This window comes from Ambystoma mexicanum, chromosome 7p (assembly GCF_040938575.1).
Source record: "Ambystoma mexicanum isolate Mex_15411 chromosome 7p, UKY_AmexF1_1, whole genome shotgun sequence".
NCBI classification, from domain to species: Eukaryota; Metazoa; Chordata; class Amphibia; order Caudata; family Ambystomatidae; genus Ambystoma; species Ambystoma mexicanum.
The window spans coordinates 717,799,388-717,816,377 of record NC_090939.1 but is presented as its reverse complement, the minus strand read 5'-3'; the positions used below and the strand labels follow the sequence as shown (position 1 = coordinate 717,816,377).

The window sequence follows — 16,990 nt, the reverse complement described above, 5'->3', positions numbered from 1 at the left end:
CGGGGTGCTTGGCACTGGTAAGGCGGCCACGAGATGGTCCAGGAAGGTGAAAAGACGGGCAAACTGGTTATCCCCACCAGTCAAAGGAAGAAGACTCTCCGGGCTGGAGATCTCCTCTGTCGTCGGGAAAAGTGGTGAGACGGTTCAGCAGGGCTCCACCGGCGGTGTCGTCATCTGCTGGTCGGCTTGGCTTCTCCCTCCTTGGATTCTTTAGGTCCTGTGGCGACTTCTGAAGTTACAGTCTCCAAAGCCCTGCTTTTATGCAGAAAACCCCCATTCATTCAGCCTAGCTGTCACTCAAACATGCTAAGTGGTGAGCCGGGCGGCTACCACTTGGGCCATTCACACAAGAGTGTGACTTGAGTTGCCGAGGCAACTCAGTCCAGGGTGCCTAAACCCCCTCCCACATCCCCTGTGGTACCCAGACAGAGTGGCACCACTTTTGGAGGCTTCTGTGGAGAAGACCGCCAAAAAGTGGAACAAAGGGCTCGACTTGGGTTGGAGTCACAGAAGCGAACACAAACGCCATTTTGGAACCAAGTTTCGGCAAAAAAATACCAACCGGTGAATTTATATTCATTTAATAAACCGGCGGTATGTTCGAGGCTATTTTAAAAAGTGGTAGCCTCGAACAATGGGAAAATCCCATAGGAATATATTTGCGGTCGAATATAAAAAGTAGTCCCCACTGCCACCAGCCAAAACTTGGTCGGGGGGACTGGACAGTGCCCCCTCGAACAACAGACCCCGGGGCAATCGAATTGCCCCGACCAGTACGTCCACAATATGATGGTTTGTACTGGTTCTGTTCACAATTTAAGACTAGTAAAGCCAATGGTGACTTTACATGCCCTGGGAGACAGCAGTCAGTCCAAGGGTATGGAGTCTATGTTTGGGGGTCGCTACGACACCCCTGGGTTACGGCACTGAGGGTGCAGTGTAACCCACATACCAAAAACACATGAAGCCCTATGGGGTAAAGGACCCATAGCCCATAAAACACATATAAAGTCAAAGGAACACCTCAAATCATGTCTAAGAGTGGGAGGAAAAGAGTCTCACTCTTAGCAGGAGAAGAAAATAAACCCCAAAAATCCAGCAAAGCTGCTGGGGGACTCACTAGGTTTGAGAAATTAGCCTTTACAGAGAATTCTCCCTAACAATTCCCACCTGTTAATTCTAGGGGATCCCATTGCCCACCTGGAACCCTCAAACAGCTGAACCATGGGCTTGTGGTCAGATCTCCCTACAAATGTTCTCCCCCACAAGAAATATTTAAAGTGATGGATAGCCCAAAACATCGCCAGTGTTTCTCTCTCAATAACAGAATAGTTGGCCTGAGCACCTCTCAGAGAACGTGAGGCGAATGCAATTACTCTTTCCATATTATCCTTGTTGTACTGTACAAGAGTTGCACCCAAGCCAATACCATTGGCATCCACCACTAACACACACTTGTCATAAGTCAAAAACTTTCCAATTGAAGGTGCATTTATTATTGCTTCCTTGATTCTATTTAGTGCTTCTTCACATTCCGTGCTCTATACATACTTCACTCCCTTTCCCAGTAGTACTCTCAAAGGCGTTGATGTACTAGCAAAATATTTTACAAACTTGTGATAGTATTCTGCAATACCTAAGAAGGATCTTACTTGTTCCTTATTTTCTGGTCAGGGTGCATTCCTATTCGCTTCCACCAAGTTTTCTTTAGGTTTCACACCATTCTCATCTACAACATGTCCCAAAAACTCCACACTCCTTACATTTATTCTGCATTTGCTTCTTCTCACAGTCAACCCTGCTTCATCCAACCTTTTCAACACCTTAGAAAAAACTTCATCATGTTCTTTCTCTGAGCTAGCATGTACCAAAATAACATCCTGGAATATTATTACATTTCCTACTCCCTCCAACACAGTCTCCATTACTCGCTGAAATATAGCGGCAGCCGATGCCAGTCCAAATGGCATTCTGCAATACTTAAATGTTCCCAGCAGGGTTAAAAAGGCTGTCAGTTGTTGGCTCTCTTCAAACAATGGCACTTGATGATACGCTTGTGATAGGTCTATCACCGAAAATATACTGGCACCCTCGAGTGTTGCAAACTTCTCTCCGATATTAGGGAGTGGGTGCCTTTCAACCAGGATATTTCTGTTCAGATCTCTAATCTAATTTCACCATTGGACTTTGCTGCCACCACCACCGGTGAAAGCCATTCAGAGCTTTCTACTCTCTCAATAATACCTCCTTGCAGAAGTTTTTGTATTTCCTGTTTCACCTTCTCATACAGGTGATGCGGTATGGGCCTGACCTTATGCACCTTTGGCACTGCCCCTTTCATGGGGACAATTTCATGCTGGAATTCTTTCAACATTCCCAAATTTTCTGAAAATACTCTGGGATAATCTTGTTCCCATTTATCTTTTACTTCAGCAACAGATATAGGACTTTCAGCATTGGCCTGTATCCTTATTCCTAGTTTCCTTTGTTCTGCCCACCCCAACAGGGAGGATCCTTTATGTGTGACGTACACATCAGGCTCACAACTGTGACCTTTGTATTTTATGGATGCTTGGAACTTCCCCAGTACTTTGATTTTTACATTACCATATGCATATGGTTCAATCATGTGTTCATCTAATTGTTCCAATTTTCCTTGTACACATCCTTCAAATGTCTTCCTAGATATGAGAGTCCATGGTGAACAACTATCGAACTTCATGGTCACCACTCTCACCTCGATTAAGAAAACATCCGTCGGTCCCTTTCCACTGGGATACAGTTCAGCAACTTCCAAAACATGTTTCCCTTGAAAGGGGAAGGTATGGCTTTCTTCTTGCTCGGGAACTCCCACTTCTACACTATTGACCTGCCCCACCTCCTTGCACACTCTCGCAAAGTGACCCCTCTTCTTGCACTTTAAGCAATTATATTCCTTGCTGGGCAGAACATACTGGAGGCGACGTGATGATTGCTGCCGCACTTGAAACACTTCATTTCTCTGAATGTATTGGGTCTTCTTGAGCTCGAATTCTTGACTGCTGCAACTTCACCTGCTGACTTGTCTGCCTTCATGTTTATCATATATTTGCTTGTCAGCTCCATGCTTCATGCCTTTTCAACCGAAGCTTCTAGCGGAAGATCTCTAGACAATAACCTCTCTTGAATCTTGGGACTATTTGTGCAACGGACCAGCTGATCCCTTATCAGTAAATCAGTGAGCAGACCAAAGTCACATGAATGACTCAATGTTCTCAGTGCGGCTATGAAATTTTCAACTGTCTCTTGTGTTTCTTGCACTCTTTTGAAGAACTTGAGTCTTTCAAATGTAGTATTTTTCTTAGGTTCAAAGTGGATTTCCAGTTTCTTTTCAGCTATGCTATATGAGTCAGCTTCTCCTTGACCTTCCTCTGGTGGCTCAGGCAGACCATCGTACACACTACGTCCTTCAGCACCTAAATTGTGCAAGAGAATAGGTTATTTTCTAGCAGAAGCAAATTTGTCCCCTCCAATTGCAGTAAGGTACGTGTCAAACAGTTTCTTCCACCTATCCCACCTAATAATAGGTGCGCCTGGTTCTGGTAAGAACGGTGGAGGCGCTGCCATGCTTGCTGCAGCCATGCTGGATACTTGTTATACGCACTTTATTTAAATTTGACCTGCCTCTAGGAGCTATAATTCTCCCACAGCTTTAACAAGAGTCTTGTATTTTTGCAGGCTCTGTGCTCTTATCTTTGGCAAATAATTTGACTGGAAAAATGTCATATGTGTGTGCACTGTTTTGGTGCTGGTAGCCTTTTATTTACACCAAGGAATAAAACTTATCATAGAATTCAGAGAGTTCCCTGTGTTTCCGAGGTTCCTTACTCTGGTTGCCGTTGTACAGACTTAAATAGGACCCCTCTCACTGGATCGTGAGGTCTTCAAGGGTTAATCTGTCACTTTCATTCTTCTTGTTATCAGCGCATGCATCGCTTTTCAACCTCCTTCTTCTCCCCTCCTCCCCCTTCTCCTCACCTCGACCGAAGAATTTGAGGATTGGCAGGCAGTCAGGAGCAGTCCTTCGCTCCAATGTGTTGATACAAAGGGAGGAAGGGGGCAGGGCAGCTTCTGGCGCCTAACGCACACAGGCGGCACCTCCCCCGATCCTTCGCAGGGGGAGGATTTATTGCAGGATTCAGGCTGCGTGTGTGTGTCAGCGCTGGAAATAGCTGATGGTTCCTCTCCACTCCGGCATCCGCAGACGTGCCCTCAGTTGCCCGTAAGCGCTTACAGCTGCTGGCAGGTGGGAGGGGGGCCCCTCGGCGTCCTCCTCTTAAGCGGGCCTGCACTCACCTCGTCGCCATTAAAGGGATGTGGTGAACACAGGTAAGTAAACTAAAGTGTAAGCTTTATTTCAAGCAGGCCCGCACAGGAGCGTCCTTCAAACACCATGCCCACCAACCGTCTCTGCTCCGCCTCTCGCACGTCCCCATTAGAATGTCAACACAGGGCGAGGCAGAGAGAGACGAGGCAGGCACGAGACAGAGAGTTCACTAATAAACATCCCTACATGCAGCTTTGGTTTGAATGAGGGCCGGTGGAGGCATACCAGTTCTTAAAGTAAAAATGCCCCGAAGCATTTGAATAAAACATCAGAAAGAAAAGGAAACAAAAAACAGACTCAAAATCCACCAGAAAAGCTGCTTACGGCTTGCGAATGTACCGTTGGAGCAAACCGACACGACTGCAACACCGTGACAAACGCGGTCAAGCGGTACTTCCCAGGTACTTCACTCAGTTGGGCGCGCGTTCCAGTATTTATAGCTACACGTCAAAATAGTGCGGAGCTTCACTTGTAAGTGAACACATGTGCTCAAAATAGGTCCTAAATAATAAAATACAAAGGAAATACTTTAGTACAGAGTTTACAATGATGAAGAGGAAACTGGAACAGTCTTGTATATCTAGGGTGACCAGATTTCCAAAACGAAAAACCGGGACGACCAACAACATAAATGGACTACCCCATGGCAGCCCACCAATTACCGCCCCAAGCCCAACACGCCCCCACAACCCCCACCCAATCATATTTCCAGCACTTCTCCTTTCTATTAACTGTATAGGATCTCATTTGTGCAGTTTTGTCTGTGAATCTTGGCATGTTGATTCAAAACAAGCGTTTTCTCTAATTGCTATTACATGGCTTGATGTACACTCCTTTTCAAGCCAGTCTCTGTGGTACAGTCAGTAAGTGTTGAGGCTTGTGCCTGAAAGGTTGGGGGTTCGAGCCAGCCCTCCAACATCAACATTCTGAAACTGTTGTGAACAAAAGTTTCAATTTTTAATTACCGTAGCCACCCAACCTTGCAAACCCCGAGGGTGATTTTCCCGGGACCGAGGGCGATTTCCCCGGACTGTCCCGGGAAAACCGGGACGTCTGGTCACCCTATGAAATACCATTGAACGAAGTCTAAATAGCACGATCCAAATGGCAACAAGCAGGAAGAGCGGTCAAGAGGAGTCAAGAAGTACTTCCCAGGTACTTCACTCAGGTATATTTATGTTACAACCGAAAATCACTTCTGCAGATATTGTGAATTCAATGCACCTTCACATGGTGTTATTGAATTTTACTGATAGGTCAAAATGGATGTGGTGGAAGTAAAATAGATGCAGTGTCATTACAAGCTGCCTCATTAAAAGTTCTGCAATAATTTCACATTACATATTCATGGGTCGCTTTGTCTGTTCACTTATATTGACGATAGCCCACTCCAAACCACATATGTTCTTTTTCATGTGCAACATCAGCAAATCTTTGAATGTATACAGATATCTCTTGCTGGCACAGCTTTGTTGAGTCATCAAACACACATACATTGTTGCCCAACTCAATGGAACTCATTTGATCAAGTTCTATTAAAGAAAGGCTACATTGGTGGCCTATAGGATGCAGGCATAATGTTATTTTGAACTGCAAAATTAACTATGCGCTGACTTTGCCCACACTGCAAAAATACACTTTGCACGGTTCCGTGAATCAGGGTTTGTGTCGGCAGTGCAGCCACTTTTCAGCTGTGCAAATTCACTTTGAACCAGGCAAATATTCCATGAATCGGGACTAGTAACTAAGGCTCCTATTACAACTTTACACTTGCACAATGACATGAATGGACAAATCCTCTGTATAGAATGGTGAATATGGTCGTGAAAAGGAGCGGAATGGTAAAAAGAAAAAAAGAAAATTAGCGGAACACCGTTCCTGACCGTTCCCGCTCACTTCCATCACTGGGTTAAGTATGCTACACATCAAGAAAGGCAGTCACGTTCTTCTAAATTTGCCTGTAAGCAATGAATTTTATTTCAGTTCATGAACAGTATATTAAAAATCATTGGTATTTTAGATGTTCTCTCATACCTGGTGGCAGAGACATGGCACCCCATGAATTGCAGTCAGTCTGGGTTAAGCTAAATACAAAGAAATATTGTGCCAAGAAAAATTAAATTGAGGTATTGAGAGAAATTGATTTATAACCAATCATGTATTTACTAAAATAACGTTACTACGCTTGTCTCACCCTCATCGACTAATCAGATGGAAGTGAATATCTGGGGGAGGATCCCGTAGGCTGAAACCACAAGACCTCTAAGAAGCCTTCTTACAAGGGTGTGATTGGGCCACATACTGTCATTGCACGCAGAGGTGCGTTGTTCTAAAGGAGACAGGGCATGGTGGCACTAGGGCACCATCCAAGCGCTGGTTCTGGGAAGCTTCTTGCCATCATTATGATTTAATGATAGGGCACAGAGGCTTCCCATTATTCAATATAGTCACTTATATTGTTCACTGAAGAAAGAAACATTTTAAATTACAAAAGAAAGATTTTCCTTATGCTGTACTACAAGTCCTATACATTCCTGTGCGCCATAGAGAGAGGTAATGGTCAAGCTGTTGTGCCCTCTCCATGAAAAGACATTTCCCCTCCCGCCACATCTTCTTTTCTTGCTGCTGCTTTGCGAAGGAAAAGCAAAGCATTCTGCATATATTCTTAAATTATGGCGAGATGTGTCATTTGGTGGAGACACCATTACCAAATTACACTCATTTTTGTAAAACTTGTGCCTGTTCAGAGACACCACCGACCAATTTACTCTTTGACATGCAGGGTTGCATGCCCCGCTGAGGGCCACCATCGTGGAGCAAAATCTCAAATTCACACTAGTAAACACACGCTGCCCTTGATCTTCTCCCTGAGAGGGAATATAGGAAACAAGTCCCCACATACGTGCAATGATCTCCCATGCCTGTGCTGGGTAAAGGAGGAAAGGATCAGTTCCTTGTAAGATGACAGATTGTTTAACAATAGGACTTAGAGACACAGACATATTTCAGTAGCAATGGACAAAAGAAAATGGAGGAACATGTTTAGGAGGGCTCTTCAGTTGAATAGTTTTCTCTTATTCAAATAACCAGCTGGATATCCAGAACTATTGTAACATGGATATGGACCCTTTCATGGATACCGCTCTGTCAGGAGCTTTGGGAAAAAGAAATGCGTGCTTCTCTAAAGTATTTTACATGCCACAGTGGAAAATCAATTCCAGTGCTGTGTCCGAAGTCCAAGCTCCCGGTTAACAAACTTCTCCTCGCAGGTAAAAGGCCCACATATTTCTACAGGAGAAAGGTGTGCCCATCTAAAAAGGCCAGGAAAAAGAAACACCTAGAATGCAGTTATTGTGTGCTGTGTTTTACCTTCTACATTGCCACACCCTGGGACTTCGACTATACATGATGGGGGTACTGACCCCGCAAGAGCCCTCAGGATGGGAGGAGTTATTAAGCTCTGGTGATTGGGGTAGTTGAGATTTACCTGATACTAATGATGTCCCCACAGGCCACCCCACCCTTCTGGACCCCCTGTGATGTTCCCTTGTGTCCCGCCTTCTCGCACACAGGTGTTCCCTTTTTTGCTTGATTCTTCTACCCTTTTCCTTCCTAGTCCCCTCCCTCCAGCCTACTTCTGCAGGAGTCTGTGCTGATACATTCTGGTCTCACTATCACCGTCTTGTGGCCAATGCTGGATTTTACTTTTATGGACTTCATTGATTCACTGTGCGTCACCCTTAGGGGTGTTGCTAGGTCTGAAAAAGATCTGGGGCTACGCTAATTTTGGGACTGTCGGGACTGGGGCTCGCTAGCCTTTGTTTTTGTAACCCCTGAGCTTCTATCTGGGTCTACAACAAAAAGACCCAAGGCTATAGCCCCCTCAACCCCCCCCCAGCAACGCCTCTCACCCTTTCTCATAGTGGCCCTGAATCATGCTGTTCCAAACTTCATCTTGTATCCAGGCTTGCAATATTATGTGTTACTACTGACTTTTGCAATTGTATTCACTATCCCCTCTTGCTTACCCACTCTTTTTGACTGCTTACTCTCTGTTCTCTCCTCCTTTCCCTTTCTCCCTTTTCCTATCTCCTCCACTCCTCCCCTTACTGTCTTCTATGCACTTACTCTATCAGCATTGTCCCTGGACCTAGTATGATAGCAATCTCGTCTGTCTCCTCCCCCTCTCCTTACTTGCCCCCCCCCATTCTCCAGCACTATCTGAAATGTCATCAGGCCTAGTACGATAGTCACTTGTTTTGTTCCTCCCCTCCCTTTCTGCACCCCTTTTTCTCATCTTTTGTTTTCTTTCTGGATCCACCAGAAATGTCGTCAGGCCTAGTACAGTAGTCGCCTTTCTGTTTCCATTTCCTTCCCACTCTCCCCCTCCCTTTTCCTTATCTATGTCTTAGCTCTTGCATTATCTGAAATGTCGTCAGGCAGAGTACGATAGTTAATTTCACATCCTTACTGTTCATGGCCTGTAAGAATGTCATTGTATTTTCCCTTGTTCCCTACCTTGCCTTGAAGCGCTTTGAAACACATTGTGTATGGGTGCTATATAAATAAACCATCATTTCATATGATGATGATAATCATTTTGACATCTCAGATGAGGTAGTATACGTTCCAAGGGATCCTGTTCAGGATTAAGCAGGGCAGTCAGATCCCAGCAGAGTTTACAATGCTGCAAGTTACCCAATGTTTGAACCCAAGTTTGTTCTACACTCTAATTCTATCGAGTGGGCTACCCATCCTCATGTGGACGATTATCTACGTAATCATATACATACTAGGCTAGACATCAGTGCTTGAGGTAGAATGCACTCAGAATTATCCTGCCTGACAAATGTGCATGCATCCCTATGGTGGACCCTAAAATATATTTTTAGCAAAATATGGCAGAGATCACAATAAAGGCATGGATAGGGCTTGGATACAATTCTGAGATAGGTTCTTAGACACTGTACATCCTCTGGAAAAGATTATAGACTTGGCAAAATCTGGAGGATAATGTATGTTATGTTAAATGTTTTTATACTGTGCACTGTCACCACCTGCGTGGCCCTTTGGCGCTCTGGTCGATCTGTAATGCAAATGGGTAAGGGAGGGGTGTAAGTTAGATGGACTGAGCGGGAGGAAGAGCAAGGGGTCTATGATGTGCTGTTGTCAGCTTCAGTCCGGTTTACACCATTCACTGAGCGTTGGTGTGTTTTTCGGTTGGTAGCCGTCATGTGCTGTGGTGCGAGGCTATTTGTGGTTTGTTTTGTTGTTGCAGTGTGGTGAAGGTTGTGTGGTTTGTTGTGCTGTAGCAATGTGGTTGTGTTTAGTTCAGAGTTTGAGAAGTGCATGCAGAAGGGTGAGTTTTTTAGTAGCTTTTGTTAGTGGCAGTACCCTATCCTCTTCCCCACTATTTTGATTGACTGTGGCCTATGTCTCTTCCCCTGCCGCATATTCTGGTGTGCTACATTTACCACTATTATGTTATGTGCACATAAGTGGGTCCTCAATGGGCAATTCCGTGGCAGTACTTTTCCACCCCCAGCATTCAAAACAAGTGTAGCCCATATCCCTTCCCTCTTAGCTCACCCTGAGGCACAGCTAGCACTACCCCCATGGGCTCCTCAATCGGTACACCTCTCTCCCTCCCCTTTTTTATCTAGGATCCTCTATCTGAGGTTCAATTAAGTAAGGCCCATTCCTCTAACCTTTTTCCAGTTTGACCCTCTTTCAGGACGGGTACACTGGGGCCTCCATCTGCTTTAGACACCTCTCTACTTCCCTGCACTTCCCTCTGGTCCAGCCTACTCACCAGTCCTTTTCAGTTGTGTGTTAATTTGGGTGTGGGTGTTGTTCATTCGTTTTTGTCCCTTTCTGAGTTGATGAGCCAGGTTTTTAGAAGTTTTCAGAATTTTAGATGGTCCTTCATGGTTCGTATTTTTCTGCGGAGGGAGTTCCAAAGTTTTACGTCTAGGCAAGAGAATTCTGATCAACCATGTTTTTTCCTTGTGTATGGTTTAGGTTCTAGGCGGATATTGTTGTTGGATCTGAGTGTTCGGGTCAGCTGTTGGATAGTGATTTTCTTGTAGGCCATAGATTGCTCTGTGTGCTCTCTGCCAGGGAATTCCTCTAAACACCTCCATGTATAAGAGGCTGTCTACTGTTCGGTCCTGGCAGCTAAATTGGTTTACTTTTACACTTACTAGGGATCCTGTGAAGTGTCTGCTCCTGACCTTCCCTTGTTATGTCTCCCCTCTTTCTGTGGACAGTGGGTTTCAAGGGTGTGGCATTCAACCTTTAGGGTCTTAATGAAGGGGTTGACATCCAATTCTGTAGAAACCATCTTTTATTCATGACAAATTTAAAAGATCCGAGTGGATGGGCCCAGAGAGCCGTGTTTTGTGTAGGCAATGTCAAGTGCTGAAAGACTCAAAAGTTTCCTCTTGAAAATAAACCATAAACTAAGTACAATGTCTAACTCAGTTTGGAATACATTTTCAAGAGGGTCAGTGCCATGTCTGGTTCTAATCCACAGAATAAATGAGGCCTTCCTTTTGGGCAGCATTACTCAAAAGAGGTAGCTGAATATGCCAGCATGTTTCATCACTTGATAAGGAGCAGACCACCATCAAAGAAATATGTCATCCCACTTAGGTTTTGCCCAGGGCCATTAAAGGGTGGGGCTGTGCCACTGCCTATCTGGTAGAATTTAGGGCTCTATTGACCCTTCTAGGGGGTGAGGACAATCCTCAGCTTTTGAGCCACATTATGCACTGCTCTCAAGAGGGGGTAAATTCTTCAGAGGCGGTATCAATACGAGGAGATCCTCTTCAGCAAGATTTAATGGTGAGTATCCTTTCCCTTCCTACTACAATGATATTTGGGTGCACATATAGAATTTCCTTCCAAATTGGTTCCGGATCATAGAATATCCCTGGGTGTGGCAGACTTTTCAGGGGTTTCCCACCACATTTGTATTACCTTCATTTCAAATCAGTCTTCCCAGAATTATCTGTTTTTCCAAGTTGAGATTTGGGTCATTTTCCAAGCAAAAAGAGAGCTGTTCCAAAAAGGTGCTATGAAAAAGAATCAATATTCTTCAGGATAAGCATTCTTTTTACATTGTGAGAAAAAAATAGGAGGGCTTTCAGCCAGTGATAAACTTAAGGGAATCAAACACATTTCTTCTTTAAATTAATTTCAAGATGGAAAAAACCTTATCCAAGAGGTCTTGGTGACTGGATGGTCCATTTGGATATCAGGGATGCCTATTTATCAGCACCTATATTCCCTTCTCTTTGCCAATTCATCCGATTTGCTTGGGGAGGAAAGATATTTCGATTAACCGGCCTCCTGTTCTGTCTGTCCTTCTCTCTGAGGTGTTTCACAAACTTTACGGAGTCAGGGCATTCGGATACTTGTTTATCTACCTGACATCCTGATGATGTCCTCCTCCAGGGAGAATGCTCTAAGTCACTTTTAGATGCCCTTGAATCTCCTTCAGGGACAAGGGTTTGTTGTAAATAAGGACAATTCAGATGCCATTTCATCACAACAAGTGACCAACCAAGGCTTTAGTGTACGTAAACGCTATAATGGCATCTCTTCTGTAGCTTCAATCCAAAGTCAGGGACATAAAAGAAGAGTTACCTTCGGCATTACAGCATCCAGTCCTCTCTATGCAATATCGGGTGAGCATCATGCTGTTGACTTAATTCTAGCCATTGCAGGTATGGTTTCCAATCGCTCCGAAATGTGCTTCCAGAAAACACTGCTCCTTCCTTATGTCTCACAGTTGCTATACAACCCATTAAGACTCTTTCATCCCTTGATCCCAGATGGAACATTGGTGACTGACATATTCCTATGGAATCCTGGATCTGGCCACATGGAAACATGTTTCCATTTGGCCATTTTGAGGTCACCAATGTCTTTCTGGACACGTGGATCCCCCCTTCGACCTCTGAAAATGAAGTGTTAAATGTCCTCTGTAATTTGGCCTTATTGCTTTTTTATGATTATAGGCCTGCCATTTCTGCCTAGCATCAGAGAAGGCAGGGTAAAACCTTTAGGCAGGTTAGCATTGTTAGCATATCGTTCGCAGCGTCCACAGGAGCAGGAGCTCCTTTCTCCTGGCTGCCGGAGCAGCCCACAGCCAACGTGCTCGCATCCCATTCCAGAGGTGAGCGGGAGATCTTTTCACCGCTACCCATGAGGGTGGCCCCTCTCACCCACAGCAAGGCCCCACTCCTGAAAGCCTATGCCATCTGCATTATTGCAGATCTGATCCGCTGAATGCCCGCATGCCACAGCACCCCGATGCCGACCAGAAGAGCATACAATGCCAATATGGCCGCCATGACCACACCGCAGCACGGTTGCTGATCCCTGACCTGATTGGTCCTCCCCGCCCAGCGTATCCACTTCTCTGATCCTGTGGGACCGGCAGGCGTGAGCCGGCCCACAACAAGGCGCACACTAAGGCGCCTGTCCTGTGCCTGTCCCTGCCTGAACACTGCCCACTGGCCAGGAACTCTGCCCGTCAGCCACTCCACCGAAGGTACTGTACAAACTGTTTCCTGATCGCCTACTATGTCGACCTCCATCCAGCCTGACCTGCAAACTTCCTCATAACACTAATTCTAAACGTGCGCGCCATAGCGCCTCGTGTACTTATGCATGTACTATCCTAATCCCACTCGCATTTGCTGACTCCCCCTGTGCATTCGCATACTGTGCTTCAGCCACCCCCTGCAAAATTCGAATCTACCCACTATTTAATATTCTGTTATACCTATGGTCCCATTCCTAGTTGTGCCTAAGATCTTGCCCCACCTGTATTTATGATTCTATTGTGCCGTGATTTTGTTGCCCACACTGCATTCTGATTCTAGTTGTGCCTCAGATCTTGCCCCACCTGTATTTATGATTCTATTGTGCCGTGATTTTGTTGCCCACACTGCATTCTGATTCTAGTTGTGCCTCAGATCTTGCCCCACCTGTATTTATGATTCTATTGTGCCGTGATTTTGCTACCCACACTGCACTTTGATTCTATTTGTGGCGTGTTGAACGATACCCTCGCCATGCCTCATCCCCAATCCACCAACTCACCAGCTGCCCCACTGGCATTCCTCTCCAACATTCCTCCCACTTACTTCCTACCATCATTCTTCACTGAAAGCATCCCCACAGCACGTCATCCCCCACCCAGCATAACCTCCTACACTAGACCCATCCACATCAGGAACCAACTCCTAGGTCTCCGTTCTAGATACCCCAGACTCACCCACCAAGCACCTCCCATCACTCTTAACACGCCTAATACGCCAGCCCTTACAGTCAAAACACCCTTACCCAAACCCGCCATGCCGCACCCCATCCCGGCGGCACCACTCAACACCACCCCTACCTCAGCCCAACACACACACAACCTACAGTGTGCCCTCATTAATGCTAGATCCATCCCCGCCCATGCCACTGAAATTCACGAACTCCTAATTAACTTGGACCTCAACATCCTAGCCATCACCGAGACATGGCTGCACACCGCTGCAGGGCCAGCCCTCAACCTTACTATCCCACAGGGGTACACCATTATCCGGCAAGACCGCCTCTCCTCAGTAGGTGGTGGGGTTGCATTCATCCTGAAAGATCACCTCGAGGCCAGACAAATCACCTCCAATCTAGGTGACACCATAGACTCTCTAGCTATAAATATTGCCCTCTCCCCGAATTCCACCATCACCTTCAACCTAGTCTACCGCCCGCCCGGCCCACTAATAGAGTTCCATGAGAACCTTGTACACCGCCTAGCAGAAAACCTAAAACTCACCTCCAAAAGCATCCTTCTAGGTGACCTTAACCTGGGGTATAACGACAAAAAGGACAAGCCAGCTAAATCTCTTGCACTAGCCTTAAAAGAACTAGGCTTCGACCAAAAAATAACCTCACCCACACACAACAAAGGCCGTATCCTGGACTGGATAGCCGACCACAACTGTCACATCGACATTAGCTCCATCACCCCGTCTCCTTGGTCAGATCACCACCTCATTCACTTCTTCATTCCCGTCGTATCTAACACAAACAAACCTAACCCCATCCCCCCAGCACTGGCAAGATGTGTAAAAAATCTCACTAAAGATAAAGTTACACCCCACCTTCACATCCTCTCCACAGACCTCAACTCATCTGACCCGTCAGAATTAGCAGATATCTACAAGAGCACCATTAGCACCGCCATTGACGCCATTGCCCCCTTGCAGACCAAAAAAGCCAAAACTATCAAACACTCAAATACCTGGTTCTCCACTGAACTCAAAGAACTCCGCTCACAGAAAAGAAAAGCACTAAACTCCTGGCAGAAATCGCCTTCCCCAGCCACCCTATCCTCCTACAAAAAAATCACTGCCCAATACAAAAAAGCCATAATCATAGCTAAATCAGTCTCTTATAATGATAGAATTGCTAATGCAAGCTCCGAATCCAAAGAACTCTTCGCCATTTTCAACGAACTCACCACACCGGCCACCAAATCACAAGACATTGTTAAAGACCAAATCTGGTGCAACTCCATACAATCTGCCCTGTTAAATAAAATTGAACTCCTACAAACAAAAATTAAGGAGCACCACAAAAACCTATCACTGCACCTCAAATCTCCCACCACCTCGAGCCACATGCCCACCCCTAGCTCGGGGACCCCATCCACCAAAGCCCCCACCACCCCGTTCAAATTCAGGGAAGTCACAGAACACGAAGTTATTGAGATAATGAACAAGATCAAACCATCCAATTGTAAAGGAGATCCCTGCCCCGCCAGTCTGATCAAAGACTGCACTGAAACACTCGCCCCCTTCCTTAAATCATTCATTAATGCCTCCTTCAATACCAATACTGTCCCTGACAGTCTAAAAGAAGCCTGGGTGCGCCCGCTTCTAAAAAAACCCTCCCTCGACCCAGAAGTAGCCACCAACTACAGGCCCATCACCACTGTGCCTTTCCTGCTCAAGATTCTGGATAAAATTGCCTACACACAAATCCAGGATTATCTCGAAACCAACCATATCCTAGGCAAAAGACAGTCAGGCTTCCGACCAGGTCACGGAACAGAGTCAGCCCTACTTGATCTGAAAATACAACTTGCAGGCACTATGGATAAAGGCAAACCGGCACTCCTTCTCCTACTGGATCTATCTGCCGCCTTTGACCTTGTCAACCACGATATCCTAGGCATGCACCTAAAAAATGAAGCACACTTCTCCCCGGAAGCCATTGCATGGGTGGCCTCATTCCTAAATGGCAGACTCATGAAAGTCTTCTCAGACACTGCCTCGGCAACCCCTACTACCATCCACTGCGGCGTCCCCCAAGGCTCCTGCACCGCCCCCACTCTCTACAATGTATTCACCCTTCCTCTCTTCAATGACCTCGACTGTCGTAACATAGCGTACACCAACTACGCAGACGATACGCAGGTACTACTCCCGCTAACTGGGACCTACGAAGAAGATGCGACAGCATTAACCAAAATCTACACAGCCATCCAAACTTGGATGGCGGCCAACTGCCTCTGCTTAAACGGGGACAAAACCGAAATCCTCATAGTAGGGACCAATGAAATTCTCAACAAACTCCCCCCCCAATACAAATCCTTCAACATCGACAACTCCACCATCACAGTCTCTAAGACTGTTAAAACCTTAGGTGTTCACCTAGATGCCTCACTATCTATGACTCGCCAGGTCAACGCCATAGCCTCTTCCTCAGCACTCACCACCAAGGTGATAAATGCTGTCAAGCCTTTTCTCTCCACTAAAAACTGCCTGTCCATCGCCAGAGCCACTATAGGTACAAAACTAGACTACTGTAATGCCCTGTTACTAGGCACCTCTGCCCACAACCTAAAAAAACTCCAAATCACGCAAAACAACGCGCTCCGGGCAGCGCTGTCCATTCCAAAAAGAGAACACATCTCCCAAGCAAGGAAAGATGCTCACTGGCTACCCGTGAAGGAACGCATACTTTTCAAAGCCATGACCATCACACATAGATGCCTCTCCCTGGATGCCCCACCCTATCTCGCAGAAAGAATCACACCGAAAGCCTCCATAAGACCCACCAGAGCTCACCGCACCAACATGATTGATGTCCCCACGTTTCAAAGATCCAGGGCGGGAGGAACCAGCTTCCAACACCTCGCACCTAAAAACTGGAACTCCTTACCTACCTCACTAAGGAACGAAAAATCATACCACACCTTCCGTAAAAACCTCAAAACCTTCCTATTCCGCTAAAGTCCTCCACATGCACATTCATGCTTGCATTGTAACCACTGCATAGCATAACCTCTAAGCTCAATGTTTATTACCATTGTGAAACGTACTCTGTAACTCGGTTTACATCTGTAAACATATTCCTATGTTTGTGTTCAAGACTAAGCCTGCTGTAACAGCGCCACGATGCCCCAGGGCAGTTTTGTGCGCTTTATAAATGCAAATAAATAAATAAAATAAATTGTCTGCAGGCTCCTTACAATGTTATCTTTTAAAGGTCCATCAACCCAAGTATGTGACATATTCGAATGTAAATTCGGTACTATGACTTTTTCAGATTTGGCTC

General features: G+C 45.8%; 1 long non-coding RNA gene across 1 annotated transcript in view; it reads left to right on the top strand.

The window, feature by feature from the left end:
* Window positions 1-4,162: 4,162 nt before the first annotated feature.
* Window positions 4,163-16,990, top strand: part of LOC138525556 (uncharacterized) — an 84,359-nt gene continuing 71,531 nt past the window's right edge. The window contains exon 1 of the long non-coding RNA XR_011283354.1: window positions 4,163-4,368. This is a non-coding gene — a long non-coding RNA (uncharacterized lncRNA). The remainder of the gene's footprint in view (window positions 4,369-16,990) is intronic.